Here is a 22,642-nt window from a genome sequence, read left to right as displayed (position 1 = left end):
AGAAAATTTTCTTGACACATATCATTTGTATTTTTGAAAGGTTTTACTTTGAAATGGAACTACAATTTTGGTAGAATAGCTACTCTAAAATTGTTAATGTTCGTCATTACTTGAATTACCTAATACCAAAATCTTACAAAAATATTCATGTTCTTTACAAAGTCTAAAAGGTTGGTTATTGGTTAATTTTGCCTTGCTTCAAGCAGCTTTTATTTAATATTAAGAATGGATTTTAAATAAAATCATATTTGTTATAATAAATATTTTTAATAATAACGCGGATGACAAAAAAAGACTTTTCAAATTTAACAAAGAAACTTCCCTATATAGATTTGGCTGACTTAAAAATATTGATATGAATTCATATAACCATCTTGGGGTTGAATGACCAAGGGTAACGTTGCCAGTGGGCATTCAACCATTTGATTGCACGACCTTTGTAGAAGAGTTCTATTTGTCCATGAAATAATGGTTTGCACTTAGTCAATGAATCGAAGTTCAAGCGTCTGAAACAGAAGAAGGAGATACCCTTTCACTTCTATTCTATGGTATCTTTTTTTGTAACGGATTCGGCGTGTGCCGTTTTTTTCTTCAGTAACTATATCCCTAAAATGCTGACAAGAATTTATTCCCCGAGAAAGAATATGAGTAAAAAGTTTTTACCGGATTTGTCAACAAAATGTTTTTAATTCATCAAGAAATGTGATGATATGAGACTGACAAAAGGTTAAACATAAATGTAGTTGAATGTTTGCCTGTCTTTTATGGACGGAATAACCAATAGATTTTGTGTTCCAAGAAGGGATGTGGTTGTTTAAAGGGGTAGTTGCAATTTGTGTGTCCATTAAAAGATCTCAGAAATCTCATAGCTTATTATCCATAGTCAATCATTCTAAGTTTTATGCTATATTAGACAAAGTCATATTTTAATTGTTTTTATTCCTAAGGGAAAATTGTAAAAATTTTTGTCCTTTCTAAAGGCTAGAAGCGAGGCCTTTAGATAAATAATTACAACACCGGAAATAATTTGAATATATTTGTTTTCTTTGAGTTCTCTATCTGAGATAAAATTAATCATAGTGTAGAGGCAGAAATAATTCAATTAGGTAACCAAAATAAATGGAAAAAGTTGGGAAAGAAAAAAAATATTTTTGGGTTATCCTACCAGTAAAAGGGATCATTATTCGGCTATTTAATTAGAATTGGAATATAAAATCGGTCTGTCTCTTTCGGATATCTCTTTTGTGTGTAACCGAATTCTTAGTATAAAGCTATATAATTATATCGTCGATAAGTTTAGTAGCTCCTCTTATTTGATTGTATCGTGTATAGAAAAAGAATTCGTCTGCTAAAAACCCCTTTTTAATTTTGACGGATTATAAAGCCAGTTTGACCATCTAGAACTTCTGAATCCTATTCCAATTCCCATACATACATATATTTACTTCCTAATATAGGTTGGGTCTAATTTTCTAATCTAAAATTGTATCTCAACTTTCTATTACTTTTATGTCGCATCTAATTTTGTCTTGCTCTACGCCCCCATGCACTCCCACCCACCCAAATAGACTCCCCCCTCCTTAAAAAAAGCATTCACCCTATCTAGTTTTTCCCAAAGGGAAAATTTAAAAACGGACGCGAATTATGTCGCTTGCAAATGTTTATTATGGTATGCAAAAATTAAGGCCACAAAAAAGCTGCATTGCATTAATTTTTTGCAACGGCATGAGGAATGGGATAAAAGTTAACAGTTTTTAATCAAGAATGTTATGGTGAATTTTTGGATTTAAAAACAACTTTCTTGGTTTTATCCTTCATAAGGTTTGTGAGGGTGGAGGTACCCCCCTTTCTAAAAAGTTAAGTTTGTAGAGTTTGAATTAAAATTGCATGATAAAATGCGTCCCCTAAATGATAAATGCATTTTAACATTTAAAGCACTTCTTCCAATTTGTACATAAGATAAATTTTTGTTTGGGTTAAATAAGAAATGTTAAGATAAAAATCTTACTCATGGGGCTGTTATAAAAATATTTCCCCCCAAATAACTAAACATGTACTATATTACCAGGGCTTATAGAGATATGGAAAAATAAGTAAAAACTAAATTATGGATATTTTCAGAAGGGTGCAAATTTATGATCTTTTTTATATCTAAAAAGCCTTAAACCTGCCTAGGAATAATATGTACCTTACTTAGAGTTTTTACTACTCAGTACCGAATATAACCTAACCTAACCTGACTTAAAATAATGATTAAATAAACAAAAAACTATCCCCCCCCCCCCCCATTATTTTCTTAATTCTAAGACAAGGTAGTGGAGGGGTTCATTGCTCAACAAGATACTTTGAGGGAAAACTCGAGATTCCCTATGTTAAAAACTATTATCCAGCTCCCTGAAAAGCCTACACAATGTTGTAATGTACCTTAGTTCCTATTCCCCCCATCATATATATTGTTCACCCCATCCCCTCCCCCTTTACATAATTTTCCCCAGACCCCAAAAAAATTATGGGGGATATCTAATTGAGGTATGGGGGGAATGGTGACCAAAAGTATGCAAGTGTATATTATAAAAAGTTGAACATTAGCAGGTTTTATCCCATTCTCTAACTTAGTGACGAGACTCTTCTGTAGTCTGTTAATGTTAGTAAGTCATTCCGTCAGTTATGCATATGATATGGCTTCTTGCTTAATTTCTTCTCAAAGAAATACATTTTGTTTGCAAATAAGGTGTCTTAACTTTTTTTTTCATAGCTAGCCGGTGCTTTTAGTAAGTAGTAGATGTAAAATTTTTCATAGAATTCAGATATGCAATCGGTTTTTTTTAGACCTCTTATTTTTAAAGTAATTTAAGTTTTTTTTTTTTAAAATAAGTCGATTTTAAGGTACTAAAACGCAACAAAAAAAAGGAAAAAAATGGCCATTATGAAAAAAACTAGTAAAATCTTTAATTTGACACCATACTTTTTGAATTTTGTCAGGTAGTTATTGAAAAAATTGATTTTTTTTAACCCACGAGAATAAAAACTTTGAACTTAATTTTATCATTTCACAGGTAAAAAAAATATGGGTTCATATATACCTTTAGAATCAGAAAAATATTACGAATCCATTGTAAGCAAAATTGAAAAAAAGTAAAAAAATACTAAATGAAAAAATGGCCTATTGTATTTTGTTGTACAGGCAACACTTTCGTCATCCCCTAGTTACCCCCTCTTTACCCCCTTCCCATTTTTATTCTCAATTCAAAAAATAAGGTGGTTGCCTGTATAATATAATATAATATTTTCATATAATTCCTTTTATTGTAGTTTATAAACTATATTGTAAACTTTTTATTTCAAGTTTGCTTACAATGGATTCGTAATATTTTTCTGAAAAAAAACTTAACTTACTTAAAAAATAAGAGGTCTACAAAAAAAACCGATTGCATATCTGAATTCTATGAAAAATTTTACATCTACTACTTACTAAAAGCACCGGCTAGCTATGAAAAAAAAAGTTAATACACCTTCTTTATATGTTTAATCCTCCAAAAATCATACTTTCTGTAGATTAAAGTTAGTGGTCTAAAAGATTGGACACTACTAGCCTGGAACCAACCAATGACAACTCAATAAAAGTACTAAAATTTGTTCAGACAACAAATAAGATAACATGCTTATAAAACTTCAATTTACAGTCCGATGTCTCCTCCCTCCCTGACTAATTAACCGACCTTTAAATGATAATCCTTGCATGCAAGTGGAGCATCAATCTCTCCCCACGACCAATTTTATCAAGACAAACTCATCAGGGAGGGAGGGGACATTAGACTGTGAAATAAATTTCACTGATACTCAAAGTTTTATTACAATATATTATTAAATATCTTATTCGTTGGCTCAAAAACTTTGGATATTTCTATTGTTTTTTGATTGGTTCCAAACTAAAGTATTAACAAATGATTTTGATCTGCAAAAGTGGTAATTTTGTTTATCATCATTGGAGATGGGTATCATTTTTTAGTTCATTGTTTTATCCCTTAAGACCCCTGCACAATTTTACATGGGCAAAACAAGAATGATAATACTCTTAAACCGACCAGCGTTTTTATGATTTTCTAATTCAAGAATTTTCTAAATCTAACATAGTGTTTAAGTATTTATCGTTAATTTCCCTCAAAGTGCCTAGTCGAGCACAGACACCACTCCCTCCTTATTTAGTAGTTTATCGAATTTGTTATTTTTTTAGTTAGGTTAGGCAACGTTGAATTGGATTCAGGGTAGCCCCGCGGGATCAGGGCACCATAGGTATCGCAGTTTAACTCAAATATATTACTCTCATTTGTAACAAACAAATAGACAAACAAACATCCTGTTCCTTTATTATAAGGATAGAAGAGATTCGGAGAGGTTGAGTCATATAAAAGCTACACATACTGAAAGTAGGAAGAGGGAAATTCTTCCCAATAAATCAGAACAATAAATGAGCGTACATTATATAATACACAGGGAGCTGATGGGCGTGCATTATCTTTTTATAAAAAGTTTAGTGCTTTCCCTCAATTTGCCTATCGATCCATGAAACCCACCCCCTCCCCCCTATTTTTTTTAAATAAGGGTTTTTTCCTATACCATTACCTAACCTCTAAATGTATTGCTACAGTTTTTTATAATTTATTTCAAAATAAGGGGGGATTTGGTGGGAAGGGTTCTCTGTGCTAAACAAGACACCTTAAGGTAAATTTTCAAATGGTTTTTCTAAATATGTAAAAAAGAAAACTATCTATTGGTATTTTGTAAAAGTAAATATTTTTAATTAATCCAATATCAAAGCAAGTCAATTAATTCTTTTCTTGTATAGATTAATTGAAACAAATTTATTGAGATTTATAAAGCGTAATCATTAAATAAAGAATTTAATTGGAACAACTAGTTAAAATCGTGAGAGCTATAACTATACGGTGCTTTGGGAAATAAGGACATACATTTTGATTTTTAAAATCATGGTATGTTTGTGTGAAAAAAATACATAAATAGGCATAGAGGACAAAAGCAAGATTATCAGGGTACAACACTAAAATATATAATAATTATAATTATAACAAGGTAATAATTATAATAAAGTAAAAGATGTCTGCCTGTGCGTTTGTGTGAGTTTAAATATTTGTCCCAGCTAAGTGACTGAATTAAGTTTGAATATTCTGCAAAGATCTTGTTTCCAAAACCATAAGTAGTGCTACGAGATAATGTTAAAAATAAAATAAATGGTCAACTTAAGCTATAGAAACTAATCATTAACCAATTATTCGTATAAGTCTCGAACGTTTAAAAGTCAACGAATTAGATAATGTGTTTATAGAATTTGCCGGCAATAGGTTTAGAGCTCTTTTGTACCATGCAAATCATGAGGAACCATTTAAAAGATTTATTTAAATTGGAGACAGTTCAAAATTTCACCGATATTATATATATATATATATATATATTTTACCATTTGTCAATTACAATGTATACTGGCCTCTCATTGGACAACTTTATTGTATAGCGTCATTTTTTGGTGCCATTGTGCGCTGTCTCTTAAAGTTTATAAAATTGAGAAAATAGATAACCAAAAAGTATTGTTAATTATGTACAATTTTTTTTAAAAAGACTAGTAATTCAACTTAATACATAATACATGAATTATTAACATGTAAAAAAAATCTTTGATAATTTGTAGCCGTGCCTATATTTACATTTTATCTAGCGTGAAACCTAATTAGACGTGATATAAAATTTAATGGTTTGTTTTTTATTGGACTCAGCTACCATTCCACTTTAAAATGTGAGTATGCGTGTATGTGCAAGGAGGGAGCGGACATTGGAATATAAATTATCCTGGTACCCAAAGGTCTATAACCACGATTTCTTCTTCGTTGACTTAAAAACATCTGTAAGCACTCTAAGATCATATAAACGGCTAGACTGGCAATTTTTCTTTATTAGGTTATTATCTATTTGAACATGAATGAGCTAATAATTACCTAACAACAATTTTTCTTTTTGTCTATTCTTTTCAGAGAACTTTCTGTATATATACTTTTTTACAACCTTAGAATTATTTATTTTTTTAAATTACTTAGATTTAGGTGCTTTTCCAGAAGGTGTCTGTCGAGCACTGTCATCCCACTCTCCATATTTTGAAATAAATTGAAAATAGGTTGAGGGGGGGGGGGGTTCTATGCCTGACTACTGTGGGGCCAAAACATACTATTCCATCCCTCTACTTTATAAAAATGCATTTATAAATAAGGGAGGGCTGTACTATGCTCACTAAGGCACTTTTAAATAAAATGGTAATATTTAAATAACTGTTCTTTAAAATAAAGTAAATAAAATGAAAATTTGAAACCTTTGTTTCTTTATTTAAGTACAATCGGCTGCACAACTAGAGGCCTTTTGGGGCACTTGAGGGGAGGGGGTCGACCCTCCCATGTCCAATTTTAGTTTTCTAAAAAAGAGTTAACAATAACTTTTTTTTCGGGGGGGGGGGGGTCATATTTTTTGTTGAAAAGTTAGAGGTGTACTCCTTCTGTTACTTGTAGATAAGAATTGCAAATTATTGATATGAAAAGTAAAAAACAACAATACATTGCATTGGCGTATTTTTAATCAAGGTTAAATCAGTGTAAAGTGTATGAAACTTAATATGGGTCTCTACTATAAAAAAAAGCAATGAGACGAGTAAATTTTTGTAGTGGGGCTACTCCATAACTCATTTTGTAAGATTGTCCCTCTGTCATGCCGTAATGATCTTTTAGTCACAGACAGACAAACAGACAGGCGGACGTACTTATCTTAGTTATAGAGTATCTTTGCTAGCAAAAATAAAATCTCGTCATCAATTGCATGCATATACTAATTTGCTCAAGCTATAGTTAGCTACTTATTCATCCAGAGAGGGAGGGGACAATGGACTGTAAATACATTACACTGATGGCCAAAGTTTTATAACCATGTTATTTTTTTCGTAGGCTAAAAAACATTAAGTACTTTTATTAAAATTTTGTTAGTTTGTTCCAATCAAGAAGTGTCCAAACTTTTCTACTAATTATTGTTATCTACCGAAGATGTATTTTTGTTATCATCATTGGGGATGTATATCATTTTATTGTTCAATTCCCGTGAGTGTAGCGTAGTATCTCGCTAACCACCGAACCGAAATAGCTTTCCTTTTCAGTGAGACTTTTCATCGAGGTCGAGGGATGGTTTTATTTGGGAAGAGAGTACCACCATCCTCCAAAAAAATCAACCTTAGAAAAAAATGCTTTATTCAACAAAAAAATATTTTGCTTTTTCTTTCTGAAACTAAAGTGTCGACTTATATCCCCCCCCCCGTACTTTACTCAAGGGCCCATAGAGGCCTCTAGGGGCGTAGAAAATAGTGAGAATACGAAGAGGGAAGAACATAAATATAAGAATGAATGTTTTGTGTTTACATTGTAATTCATGAAAGAGAGTGCATATTCTTAGAAACCCCAATGATTCAAAATTTAACATTCAAACGGTCAAAGTCTGACTCATCAAAAAAAAAATACATAAATTCCCCTAACAGCAAAAAAAAATGGAAAATCATTCATAATTTTTGCACTTTATATACAGTCTCAATATATAATATTTTTTGTTGAATAAATTATTGTAATTTCATTATTTTCTAAGAACATTTTTCTATAAAAAAGGTCTAATAAGATCTGTTCGTCATAAAATAATCATTTTATAAGCCGATTTTGTCAATTTTTAATTTAATGAAAGTATCAAATGAATAGAACGTTTCCATTATGCATGAAATCAAGAAAACTACACTGTTTTCATGGGTGTCATAAACTTGACTACAAAAATGTTCCCCTTAAAACAAACATATTTAAAAGTTTAAAATTCAACCAGGCCGTAAAGAAAAGTTGTATGAGGTCTGAAATATGTCAACAAATATGCCAGATACGTTTCTGGAAAGTTAGCTCTAAAACTTAAAAACTTGCGTGTAGATATGAGCCTGCAGGGTTTTGTAATACCCCTGCATGTTATACCTTTACCTAATTACCTACAAAAGAAAAATACCTTACATAAAAATATAATCCTTATATGAAAGTAACATGATGTTTGTCTGTACGTGTATACCCAAGGAGCAGAATCGATATGGTTCTCCTTTAAAGTGAAGCTTTTTATTGGTCCAGGAAAGGTTAATAGCTATTCTGGGGGAGGAAACCACCAATCTCCAAAGAGAAAATATTCCTAGAATAAAGATCCTCCACCCTAAAATAATACAATGCTGGTTAATTGATCTACAACCCTTGCTCATCTCTAATGTTTTGACAGCAACGTAAAAATTAATGAGAATTTTCGTGCGTTGTCCTATCCATGAACTGATGTGACACAGTAGCGCGAAAATAAACAGGATTTTATCTGATTACGTGCTTCGCGCAAAAAGAACGACCTGTCAAAAATTTGAAACTCATATTCTGTTGAAAAGTGTGTATATATAAGGGCAATTTTGTCCGTTAGCAGCGGACCAATTATAAGCTTATTTACTAAATTTCTATTCTGCACTGCTATTAAAGATAAAAGGCTGACTTTTGTGAAGATTTTGATCAATTTGTCCGCAAGTTTATCGGTGCTTCTTATAAAAACATAATCTTTTAAAGAAAATTTCTTTTTTTCTCAGCTGTTATCAAGGCTATATAGACTGCAGATTTTTTTTTTGTAAAAATTGATATGACCACTTAACATCTACCCCACAACTTATTATGTCCGCCTGTCTGTCTATAATACAAAAGCTTAGTTACTTATAGATGTTGCCATCCTTGGAATTATATAAACTTTTAAGGTTTTTAGTATGAAGATTAAAATTTCAGAAACTAATTAACTTAAAGAGTTCTTACTTTACGAAAGCTTGACATAGGTCTTGGGATGGTTTAAGCTATTTTATCAAAGTCTTGAGGTGGTTTTAGGCTACAAAGTTCAGTCCCTTCTTCCACTTTGAAAATAGAACCCCAATATACAAGAGGCTAAGAAGCTAGTTAGAATTAACTTTGGGATACAACGCAATAAATGTAAAAAAATATTAATTAGATTTAAAGCATATTTTTCTGATCCTGATTTGAAAGCTAAAACAATGCATCATGTTTTGCACAATTTTAATGAATGCTGTTTTCATGCAGAGAAGAAAAACAATTACAACTAAAAAAAATGCTCATAAAGTACATATGATTAATCATTGCATGGGTCTATTTATACTTTTTTTTGTTGAAATTGTTCTAATGTGTAAAGTATAACGAAATCTGTCTGTTTGTCAAAAGTATTTAAGATCTCAAAAGGTTTGGTCGCTTTTCGGTGAATGATTAATTTGAAATTAAAAAGAAATCATGAAAAAATATTTCAAATAAAATTGGTTTTGTGCCCAAATTTATGTTTCATTTATATACTTTTAAATACAAAACTAGTAGCATTGTAAAATTTTATATTAATAGGTGTGTCAAAAAATGCATAATAAACAAAATTATTTGTTATTAAAACTTATTTTAAATTAATCTTACCTTATTATTAAATAACTATTTCACCATAACATAAACACAATAACTTTAAAATTATAACGTAAACACTGTTATTTCGTAATAATCACAATTTTAAAAATTTATAATAACAAAATAAATGGACACTACTAATACTTCTGCTAGAGATATTAAAAATTCTTTCTCACTCTCGCCTTCACTCAGATAAGCAAAACTGGCTTAGTGCCAGGCCCGGGGGGTGACGGGGGTGTTCAGTACATATCCCCTTTCCCTTTATTTTACACCTCCCTTTAGAAGGCAGTATTTAAGCAGTAAGATAAAGGCATGTACACACAAGTAAACACACACACACACACGCATAGGCACTTGCTTAGGTGGACCCATGCCGATATTATGAGCCTACTAGAGTGGCACACACACAAACATCTCTACACACATACACTCACATACATGTGACGTCATATTATAATACAAACATTCTTCAAGTATGTAACTCCTGAGACACTTGCATATGTGTGTGTGTCTGTGTGTGTGTGCAATCTTATGAGGGCTATGAGCAATTTTGGGCAAAAGAAAGATAGAAAGGGAGAGAGATAGAGAGAGAGAGAGAGAGAGAGAGAGAGAGAGAGAGAGAGAGAGAGAGAGAGAGAAGGAAAGGAAAAGAGAGATAATTTTGTTATTGTTAAATTCTTAAGAGAGTTAATAAAACATCATGATGAAAGGTTGCGCGAGTATTTGCATGGCCATATTGTGGAAGTGAAGCTACTAAACAATTAGAAATGTCTGTCTTTCTGTCATCTATGTACGTTTAGGGGGAAACGGGATTTTCTTGGCTGCTACGGCTGAAATTTTATTTGTAAAGATTCCCTATACCTTTTTTGAGGAGGATAAAATGAGCGTTATGCATAGTATGAGTAATCTGAAGTATTTTTTAAAATTTTTAGTGGGGTGAAATGAGTTGTTTCAAAGTTGTAGTAAGATAAACAAAGACCCCTTTATGTTTATGTTGTCTTGTTACAAAATTTTGAAATGATTTCATTCTTGATTTATGACCACTGACAATGTGCTCTTTAAACTGTTTTTAACCTATTTTTTAATCATATATCAAAAATATACTATGACACCAGTAGAATCAGACTGCAGAGCCCAAATTTGAATTAAGTCCCCAATAAACTTTTTTGGGGGGATTAAAAAATTAATTTTATATGTTGCTGTGATCATTTTGACGGGAGCAAAAGCAACTTTTAGTTTGGGTTAAATTGTTTCTCACAGAACAATTTTATATGATTCAGTTTATATCAATACAATAATAAAAAAAAATCAATTTCAGTAAAAAAATTAACATAATACAATAAAACACATAATGCTAAAGTTAAACCAATAAGATTTCTTGTTTCATTTCAATTATTTATAATTTCTGAAAGAGTGTTTTCACAAAGTGACTTATTTACAATGTAGTTAAATAATTTTTATTTAATTAAAATGAAAAGAATGAAAACTATACACGTAAAAGATACATACTTTTTAAAAATATTTAAAAAAAATAAGTTTGAATAATCTTATTTTATATCATACTAGCGGCTTTGCCCCTAGTCTCTAGGGGCTTTTTCTGAAGGTTAATGAGGAATTTTAAAAATTTGGTTTAAATTTTTTAAAAATATTTTCTGTATTTCATAACATTTTATAACTCTTTATTTCATTTTATAACTATTTATAACATTTTATAACTCTTTATAACTTTTTATATTTATTTATATTGCATTGATTTATATTATTTAAAACCTTTGAATTTTTCTTTTTTTTTACTGTTTTTTTTAAATTTCTTTGCCATTAGTCTTTTTGGGGCTTCGCCCCTACAGGTGAAGGAAGTCTCACAATCTTTTTGAATTTGATATAACAAAGTTTAAAAGAAGAAAAGAAATTTAAAAAGAAGGAAAATAATTGAAAATATAAAGAAAGTATAAAAAAATATAAATATTTATAAAAATATGTAAAAAGATATAAAAATATATAAAAACATAAAAAACATTAAAATTAGAAAAAAAATATGAAAATTTTTTTTTGGGGGGGGGGGAAATTTTCATTTTTGGGGAGGTTTGAGGTGTCCCACCCCCCAAGAAAATAGCTTAAAACCACCACAGGACCAATAGGCATATACCCTGAAGAGTAGAATCCAATCGGTTCAGTGGTTACCGAGATCTTAAGCTTCAGACGGACGGACAGACGGACAGACAGATGGACGGACGGACAGACATCATTCTACTTTGTATTATAGATTTGTATATGTGTCAAAAATAATTTTGTTGTATTGCATAAACATTTGTTGACATCATGTCATCTTGTCATCAAATTTAACCCTTTACAGCCAATTTTTATGTGTTCAAAATAGGTGAACAAACACAAACATGTTAATGTTAATTCATTGTAAAGATTTAACTTTTTAGTGAATTTTTATAGTAAAATCATAAGGCCTAATTTTATTCTATGCCAGAATACAATATTTATGAAGCAAAATAAAAGCTACGAATTTTACCCAAATAAAAAAGACCTTTTGTTTTGGTCAAAATGACCACGGTTACAGTAAAAATTAATATTTAAATCCCCTAAAAAAAGTTTATTGGGGACTTAATTCAAATTTAGGCTCTGCAGTCTGATTTTACTGGTGTCATAGTATATTTTTTATATACGTTTTAAAAATAGGTTAAAAACAGTTTAAATAACTTTGAATGTATCTCCATTTAATATTTTCTTGGTTCATATTTTAGATACGCTGCTGATTTTTTTGGTGACAATACTCCTTATAAAAGAGCATCTAACGTATAACTTACTTGGTCCGTCGGCCTATCGGTAAAGCTACAAAAGACATTTAGTTATTTATTTTTTTATAAAAAGTTTTGATTAGAAATTTTAAAAACTTGTAACGTTTGAAAAATTTAGGTTCTAACAATATATTCGATTATTTCTCTGTTTGTTCATATTTTTGCAGCATGACTGACAGACCGACTTAACAAGTAAATAATGTACTGGACGCTCAGTAATGACAAAATTGATTAAAGAGTATCCTCGCTACTGAAAGTGTAATCGGAAGCGGAAATGGTGGTATAGGTCTACGAGAATATTTGCACATTTTCAAACTATATATTTGGGTAAAATCACTTTATGTCCCTAGACAACCTATAGGCGTGCTCGAAGGGTGTTGGACGGGGTGTCAACACTCCCTTTAATATTAAAGCCGGGTGGGTCTGTCTCTCCCCTTTCCCCTCTACCCGGCAACCCTGTGCACGTCAATTGGTCACCCAAAACCACTTTCTAGGAGGGAACCTTTCTTAATGTGTTAATTGCTTTCATTGAAACAATTTCTCATTTAGAATCTACAAGGGATGTTTCAATTTTTATCTTTTCATCCATTCTTCTATCCCTGTCTATGTATATTTTTTCCATTTTCCAAGTGAGCTAAATGGACCAAAACAGAAATTGATGTGGGAAAGCTTTCGAAGGTAGTCCTTAAGATGCGCAGCAATACAAGAAAACTCAAAAAAATACAATTACAGATTTTGAGCAAATCTAAAATTCAATAATTGAGAAATAAATTAATAATTCAGGAAGGACTGCAAATTATACTGGTACCCAAAGTTTTAGGAAAAAATTATCTCTTCGCTGGTCTAAAAATTAGGCTACTTTCAATAGATTAATGTAATGGCTGGTTGAAACTAGCAGTGTCCAAACTTTTAAACTACTAAAAATATTTTTGCTTTGTACATTTTAAAGAATAAACCGTACTAAAGTTAAAGATATTTGTAAAACTCGAGAAACCTATATGTACAGAATATATTCTGTACAAAATCAGACTTTCATAGAAATTAATATATATTCTTTTATTAAAACTAAGATGTTGTCCTATCCAATTTTACTAAAGCAATGTGTCTATATCTCTATCATGGATACTGGGAATGTAGCATGGAAAAATATCTTTATTTTCCTTTAATTTTTCCGCCAATCATCTTATAAACGTAACAGGATGTTTGTCTGTTTGTATTTCTGTCTGTGTGAACCGAATGATCTTGCTAACCGCTGAATCTATTTGGTTCTCCTTATTAGTGAAGCCTCTCATAGGCCCAGTGAATGTTTAAACTATGTTTTGATTTGAAATCGCCCTTGGAAAAAAATATCTTTTTAAAACTAAAATTCCCACTCAGATTTATCTACAAGGCCTCTAGGGGCGTTGCAACTAGTTAAAAAGAAATAATTATAATACTTATAGGATTAATTCAAAATATTGTTTTTGTCAGGCTTTGTCTAGGAAACTATTGAAAGGTAAATATTGTGTCAAATCTCATGACTAAACAAAATAATCAATCATAATCCCAATTTTAATGCCTTAAATTATATTCTTCCACCTGCTATGGAATATTCGGCGGTTTCTCTCATATTACATCTTGAACACAAACGAACTTTTGGGGAAAAATCGTATTTTTAGGTTAGGTTAAATTAAAGAGGAGAGGAGACTCTACAAAGTGTCTTAAAAAATTGGCCGTAGGACGTCAATAGATACATATCTTTTTAAGGGGATTCCTTTCCCACTTCTCCTGTCATTTCTCCCTTTTATGACGTCACACGTCCCATTTTTTCGGCCCCTTGTAGAGTCTCATTAAAGAGTCCCGCAGGGTTACAGCCCCAAGCATGTAATAGAAATTAAAAATTGAAATTGATGGGGGAAAGGGGTAACGGTGTTCAAAAAAAGGTTAAAGTGAAATCACCGAATAGCCTAACTAAAAGTTAGATATGATTGCGAATATCCCATATTCGTGATATCACTCCCTTCATTGTTCCTAATTCTCTGTGAGGCAATTAGGAGATTGATTCAATATCTTGATACATTTTATCATAACTGAGATCTGTCCATACATTCATGCAGATCTATTATGACAATGAAATTAGCAAAAATGCTATTTTTTCTGTAAACAATCCAATGTATAGTAAATTTTACTAAATCTAATAATTTTACGTTCATAAGTAAGGAAACACAAAAATGTATAATATATAAATGTATTATTTATTGGGTAAAACTTCACAAAATTAATTTTTTTTCTTATTTCTATTCATCAATTAAAATGTGTAGGGGCAAATATTTCATGCTCATTTGCAGGAAATTTGTTTTCATAACTTTGATATATAGCTAGAAATAAAAGAAGAGGGAATAAAAGTTGTTTATCGCATCGAATTATAGACAGATTTCCAGGCTAACAAGACCGGCTCTTATCCAGTAACTAATCGGTTTCGAAGCCAAACTGAAAAAAAAACAGTTAAAAGGAGTTATGAAGAAGGAATAAAATATTTAACCATCAATGTCATTTATAATTACTATGTTTACCAAAACAAATGAAATTAATTCTAATTAGAAAATATTTTTATGAAGACTTTTTTGGCTACAGAAACAGAATAACTCTGCTTTAGAAATTTTGTAAAATACTTTTACAAATTACTGTATTAGATTTACAGCAAATATTTTTTTATTTTATACCATAATCCAAACCTCATATTAAAGAAGTAGGGTATATATGTCTGTATTAATGCATAGCAAGTAATTTAGTAAAGATATTTCTATATGGAAGATTCTTATAAGTTTAAGAGATGTTTTTTTAATGAACATACAATCAAATGCTTTGTTAATATCAAACCTTCCTTTAAAATTGATGAACTTTCAATAAAAATATTTTTCATATTGGTTAATTTTTGGGCCAGATATCATAAAGTACTCTTGTCTTAATCTTAATATCTTGGAAAGTGCTGGTCCGAATGGGTTGTACTTTTTAGGAAAGCTTTGATAATATCACGTATGATGAGAAAATAATAATAAAAATTATTGCCAATTTTTCTTTTTTATTCCCTTTGATACGTTGTGTATGTATATTTATTTATATAAACATAAATAATAATAATATCTGAATGTATACATTTTACTCATCCGGAAGCACAGTCACGTGACTTAACAATCATACACAATTAGGAGATTTTAGATTAGTAATTATAGGGGATTTATACCACTCAGAATCTTGAGGGAATGGGGAGGAGGGGGCTTACAGGATTTATTTATGTAGTGCTATATATGCTCTTTTAATTAATCAAAACAAACAGATAATATTATTTACATCTAATTCTATGACCAAGCTGAATTTGCTTGATTAACTTTAAAAAGAGATGCGATTGATAATGAGTATCTTATTTTTTACTAGAAATATATTTCGGAATGATAAAGTAGACTTTTTTCTTTTAAAATTGGATTGAGAAAGATTTCTAACTGAAGTTTTTTTCTAATTTTATGTACTGAATCAATGACGTCCAAGTGAGGGGTGGGTGGTGGTAAAGTGGTGATTACCCCCCTCCCCCCCCCAAAATAAAAAGCTTGGACGCCCCTGTACTGAATGTACTACAAAGAGTTCAATATAAAATTAACAGAGAAGCTTACCATAGTCAAGTCTGGTTTTAGGCTTTATAGTGGATTAGTCACCACTTCTTTAATGAATCATCCAGGCAACAAAATACACCTCAAAACTTTTTTCATTTAATTCTTTCACAATTAGAAGAGCAGGGTGGTCGTAGAGGATACGATAAAGTAAAAGATGAAAATATTGAAGCCTTTTTTGTCTTGCAAAAGCAAAGGATTCGCGGAAAAACTTATTCGATCTTTTCTTCAATTTTTTTTCTAAAGTCTGACAAACCAACAGACAAATAAATAGACTTATTGAGTAGATACGGCAACAGGAAAAATTTCTCAATAAAAGGTTTCGTGATTTCTTTTCTAAAAAGTAATTACCATTGCTAGTATTTATATCCAAATAGTTATTTATCGCATGGAATTTTAGACTGTTCATCGCCACTCGGCCAACAAAACTGGAAATAATCCTCTAATTTTTCATTTTACTCAAAGTAAAACTGCAATTCGATGTTTTTCATAGTATGGCTTAGAACCAGTTAAAATGAGTCAGATCGGAGCCAAATAAGCCAAATAGGAAAGAAATATTTTTGGTTCTATCTTAAGTAGATGTTTCAGAATACGGTAACAAGACAAACATCTTTTATCAACAATTTGATGCATTTTTACATGCATAGCAATTCTGTATATCTCTGTTTCCCTGATTTGCTCACAAATTTACTAATTCAATCCATAAATTTCTGACTCAAAATTCCAAATTGGGTAATTTGATGGGGGTGGGGAGGCATAAAATAGCTTAAAACCTTTCCAAGACACATATGTATGAATAATTAGCCTGAACCTAACCAGGGACCTGCCCAGTTTCCATAAAATGAATAATTTAATTGGTTCAGTTGTTGGCGAACCAACTTTTGATGATTCTAGCGTCTGCGTCCCTAGCATTTAAGGTATCTTTATTTGAAGTGGTAGGGAGGAGGCAAAACAATAGCCTAAAACTTTCCAAAGACACAAATTTACAAAAAATAATATTCTAGAATCTAATCAGTTAGAAACTTTTTTATGGTGCATGCCTTGTTTTTTTATGGATTGTAACAAGTAAATGTTATTTCGGCCTAATTTATATATTGGCATGCAGAGTTCTATATATTTTCGAATCCACGATTAACTATAAATTTATTCAAAATGAACGCATCTCAAACTTAATTATAAATTCTAGGTTCAATTAATTCATAAATTACAATGAAAAGAATAATTTTTTCAATTATCATTTGAATTAGTTCCCATATAAAATCTATTTTAGTTTGTTTATTCAAAAGAGATACTTTTCAGAGATTTAGAGATATATTATATAAAAATCTAAAACCAAATTAAAAACTTGATCTTAAGAAAACTATTAAAATCTATCACTCATATCTTTGAATGGACCATCTTCACCCCTCTGTATTTATTATTTTTAAAGATTATAGCCCACACGGGATTCTCTGTCCTTTAGGGGCTCTTCAAACCCTTACTTAACCTAACCTTACCTACTGAAGATAAGCATCGGTAGTTCATTTTTTTGCTTAATAAGTAGGGTTATGGTCCATATTCGGTAAGAGGGTAAATCACCCAAACAATATTTTTAGACCACTTACAAAAAGTTGCAAAAAAACAACAGAAAATTAAAAAGGGGGGAAACCAGCCAAAAATTTGTAGTAAAAAACAAAATTTCTGACTTATCTTCGATTGTAGGAGGAGATTAATTTATATTTTATTGACCCTTCCCCATGTACGTGATTCAAATAAAACTTGGGGAGTATAGTATATATTTCAACATGCGCATCTTAAAGTCAACAAGATTAACAAACATACAAAGTAACGTAAATAATTATTTTTTTAAATGTAAGGCGATTGGGTTGACAAGTATGGATTACAATATTTGGACACTAGCGGCATCGACATTAGCCTATAGGGACTGCCAAATTGGGATGATATTAAACAAAGTTTCAGCCGTCTGCATTGAATAGCAGACGAGAAAAACACATTAACCCCATACAATTTAATACTGACAGACGCGGGGACATTTCTAATCATAAAGAAGCTTCGCTACTAAAAATATTAAATTGTTGAGCGGCATCGCTTGCTCTATTCTCGTGTACGGCACGTGTCTATAGAATTGTAAACAATAAAAATTCTATTCCTCCTTACACACATACACACACACACACACACCTACACGCCCGCACACCCCTCTCGGAGTAGGGGGTCGTAATATTTTTATGGGTTATATCTACAATGTTTTTATGAAAGTGGGGTTATAGGGAAAGGTAATTAGACTAAATTTACACATTTAAAAATAAGAAAAAAGTATAATTTCATGATCTAAACATTTCTGTGAATGATGATTACTATAACAATTAGACACAATAAATAAAATTGACATCACTATGATTCACATATTTTTTAATTTTAAGCATTTACTTTTAGGCTTTGCTGAAGTTTATGTAAGGAAAGGTAACCGTTGCAACGTTTTATACGTTAATAAAAAAGAATGAATTAAATAAATACTTTTTGCATATTTATTTATTTATCTTTTCCTGAACTTAAAAATGGGGGATTACAAACACTTTGTCAGAATATCAAAATATATCTAAAAATTTACATTAAGAATAAAACTAAGGAATTACAACTCATTTGATTTTAAAGGGAACAAAACGAAGCTATAAAATCTGAATTTAAATAAATATACGAAACAATACCTTCCAACCAAATTGTAAGCTTATTCTACATAAACTTTTAGATCACAGACGTTTAAAATATTAAGCTGTTTAAAACTCGCCCTTTCGATTTTAACCAATGCAATGCCAACATGTAACATATAAATTCTTTCCAAGGGAGGACGGGGGACCCTAAGAAAGGGGGTTACCTGAAAAATTAGACCAGTAATTTCTAAGATATCTTTTGGCTTAAGACAAAAAAATATCATTTTAAATATACTATACTAGCAGCTCTCCCCACTAGCCTCTAGGCGGTGGTGTGGTGATACAAGCAGTTTAAACCCACCTCAAGACTTTAAAACGTTTTCTTTAAAAGAACAGCCAATTCGGACTAGCAATTCCAAAGATTTTTAAATTAGAAAGGTTTCGTGATTATTAAAAATATTTTTGAGCAATTTCGCTTTGAAAAGTTAGTTTACAAGAAATATACTGATAATTTATGTTATAGTTATGTCTTTATTTAAAACAGCAAAAATTGCTAAAAGTTATCAATAGCAAAAATATCCACTCATTTTTATTAAAAATCTGTAAAGGTTTCGTGATTTTGTAACACTTTACAAAATATGTATCTCTAAGATTGCAATAAGACGTCCAAGTTCTTTTTTTAAGGGGGGTAGGGGAATGATGAGTTAAGAAGATTATAAATAAATCTTCTTAGTATAGGGAAAACAATGTTTTTTCAAAGCAAAGCCTCTAGTGGCCCGTATAGTGCCACTTATAATTGTTAAGGTTAACGTGGTAATAATAATTGGGGTTCCCATGAAATTTAGAGTCCAATGTCCCATCCCTACCTTCCAAAATACAACACTAAGTACAAATAACAATGATTTTTACTCTAAAGTATATGGTTGTGAATCGCTTGTTTTGGTTTTTATGTAAGCACTGGTATTTGCTGAAGTGTACCCTGTTGATTCTTACCTCACCCCACCAAGTTTTTATAGGCTCATGCTTTTATAGAAAGTTTTTTAAGCTACTGTATGGGATAGCTTTTGATTGAATTTACGGTATCATTTTTGTATTTATTAGTGCTTTTCCTTACAGAGAATATTGAGTAATGAACATCCCCCCCCCCCCCTCCTAAGAGTGTGGGTATTCCTGTAATTAATCCCTTCGGAGGGGGCCTAGCGCCCCGTGGCCTATACCTGCATTGCCCTAACTAACAAGTACCCAATATAACCTAACCTAGCCTAACCTAAAGAATTTATCAAACAAACGAAACACTAATCCCCCTATCCCCATTCCTTATTTTAAGTTAAGGGGCCGGAGGATACTGTGCTCAACTAGGCACTTTGAGAGAAAAAACCCTAATTATTGACAAGTGTTACCTATTTATAATTTAAGCTAATCAAATAGAAAGTGAGGTTATTGACATAATTTTGAAAATAAGTTGGATGTCTTGTTAAATTGTTAAATTTTTGTATAAAGATTATTTCTTAAAGAGCATCTTCTATGTTACTGTACTTCACTTTGTCTGTCAAAATTGCTAATTATATACTACTATCAAATGATTATAAAACAAGGATGACAACATCCTTAAAAGCGAAGCTCTGAAACGGTATGACAGAGGAACATTAACCCTTGTAGAGTGTCAGAACTGAATATACAAAATATAAATTATATATAAGTTTTGACAAAAGGGAACTATCCACGAACGAGATCAAGTGATTCTAAGCACCTTCCAGCATTGAGCCATGGTATTTTTTAGTAAATATACTAGGTTTATGTTAAATATTTGGTTTATCAACTAAAAAGAAGGTTTCACCATGGTTTTATATGAAAAAAATTTGAAATGTTAAGCATTATTTGGTGCAATGTCATGAAATGTTTTGATGAGTTCAAACTGTTGTTTAAAAGCTTAATGCAGCATTTGATGCTTTTCTGTCGTGTTATCTTATTTTGTCCTTTGAACTCAACAAAACGTTTGTTGATATTGAATAAAACAATGCTTTACATTTCTAAGTTTATTTCATATAAAACAATGGTGAAACCTAACTTTTTAGTCGATAAACCAATGCTGTTTAAGGACATACTGACATTTTAGGACTTGATTATAGAGATGCTTCGCTTAAAGTACTTTATTGTAATAGGAATCAGTACCCCAAAAATCATATCCATCGGATAATAGTATAACATAAAAAGCCTTATACAGGTCTTGCCGAAGCCATAAACAAGTACATCCCTGAGGTTCTTACATTTCTGGAAGAGAGAGAACTACGGGTTTCTCCCACAAAATCAACGGTCACACTCTTTACACCAGACACCAAAGAATATAAAGAGATCCCAGAAATTAAGATGAAAGATACTGTTGTACCCCATGAACCTACCCCAAGGCTACTTGATGTCACATTTGACACCATGTACAGTGTACACATTCTCACACCATGTGAAAAACATCACAGACTCTGCTAAGACCAAGATAAATCTGAAGAAATCCTTGGCAGGCTCAACATGGGGACAAAATGTTGAAACCCTTGCTCTAACCTATAAATCAATCTGTCGTAGTGTTTTAGAGTATGCAGCTCCAATCTGGAGCCCAATTATATCAGACACCAAATGGCTTAAACTCCAGACCACCCTAGACCAAGCTCTCAGAGTTGTCACAGGCAACCTCGCCATGGCCTCTGAGCAGCACCTGCACAGAGAATCTAAAATCATCCCAATCAAGGACCACTGTAGGATGATCACCTGCCAATACTTGTTGACCAACCATGTCCAAGACCACCCTGGTTTCAGACTGACAACTAAGCCTCTCCACCCACGTAGTCTGAAACCTACAATTCAGCACTACATGAAAGACATTGAAAATCTTCTACCTGTAAATAAGGATGACCTAATGTCCAAGATAAAGGTTATTCACACCACAGGCGTGCAAAAGGCGTGCAATACCCCCCCCCCCCCGCCCCCAACAAAATCCTCAACGCAACCCCTCCTGAGGTGAACAAGTAGGAAGCCAACCTACCCAGATTCACCAGACCTAGAAATCACAACTGCGATCTGGATACTGCAGAACACTCAACTCTGATATGAGTAGAATAAATTCAAATATAGAAGATTGTTGCCCACTTTGCAACAATTCACCACACAACACCAACCATCTGTTCAACTGCCCAAATACCCGACCAACCTTAACATTTTATCCCTTTAGACCCAACCTAAACAGGCGGCAGACTTTTTATCTATTGACGAGGGCATAACCGGAACAGAAAAAATCGAGACTGACAAGATGTAGCTCTGGAGGCTAATCAATCAATCAATCAAGTGAAACTTTTAAGCACTCGAAGTTAATGGGAAAATAGGATCATCAAGCGACTGAAATACTCATAATGCACTTCTAATTTTTTTACTCTTAATAATCCTTAGACCAGTTTTTAAGCTAAATTTATACCTATTCTAGCATTATTTTTAAAAGCTAAGCATTTCTATAATTAGGGTCGGTCCGTCTGTCCGTCCGTACGTCCGTCCGTAACGGATAGCTTTTTTCGTTAATTTAGGCATGTTAGAATTGTCCTATCGATTTAAAATTTTGCATGGTGATTCCTTTAGTAATTAGGTACGATTTAGAAAGCGTAGCAACTCTATAATCATTACCATAATGTCCGTACGTCCATTTTAAACATGTTGATTTTTATACTTTTTTAACAACAAATTTTTATGTGATAAAATCATCCGATTGATCTGATTTTTGGTAAATTGATTCCTGGGACAACAAAGTATAATGTTATTAGCGAAGCAACTCTATAATCAAGTCCTAAAAATGTAAGTATGTCCATAAACATAATCCTGTATAAAGCAGTTTTTTAACAAATTTACTTACAACTTTGCTTCGACTCTTATACATTTATATTCTGATTATTCAGTTCTGACACTAAATAAGTGTTAATGCCCGTTTGTCCTACTGTTTCAGTGCTTCGCTTTTATGGATG

The 22,642-nt window shown here is 31.7% G+C and overlaps 2 protein-coding genes across 10 annotated transcripts in view; one reads left to right on the top strand and one right to left on the bottom strand.

Annotated features, from left to right (window-relative positions):
* The window catches only part of LOC145329451 (alanine--glyoxylate aminotransferase-like), a 557,715-nt gene that overhangs the window by 188,491 nt on the left and 346,582 nt on the right, over positions 1 to 22,642 (top strand). The gene's annotated exons all lie outside the window — the stretch shown is intronic.
* The window catches only part of rhea (Talin_middle and talin-RS domain-containing protein rhea), a 205,122-nt gene that overhangs the window by 171,946 nt on the left and 10,534 nt on the right, over positions 1 to 22,642 (bottom strand). For 6 of the 9 annotated variants that reach the window (XM_080173567.1, XM_080173576.1, XM_080173582.1 and 3 more), the window contains exon 1: positions 9,555 to 10,047. The exons of 2 other annotated variants lie outside the window; for them this stretch is intronic. The gene's annotated coding sequence lies outside the window, so the exon portion shown is untranslated. Of the gene's footprint in view, positions 1 to 9,554; positions 10,048 to 22,642 lie in introns of those variants that run through there. One more of the 9 variants, XM_080173559.1, reaches the window with a different exon arrangement.

This window comes from Acartia tonsa, chromosome 10, assembly GCF_053477335.1.
Source record: "Acartia tonsa isolate MP-2025a chromosome 10, ASM5347733v1, whole genome shotgun sequence".
NCBI classification, from domain to species: domain Eukaryota; kingdom Metazoa; phylum Arthropoda; class Copepoda; order Calanoida; family Acartiidae; genus Acartia; species Acartia tonsa.
Note: the sequence above shows the minus strand (reverse complement) of the source record. Positions and strands in the feature narration are given on the sequence as shown.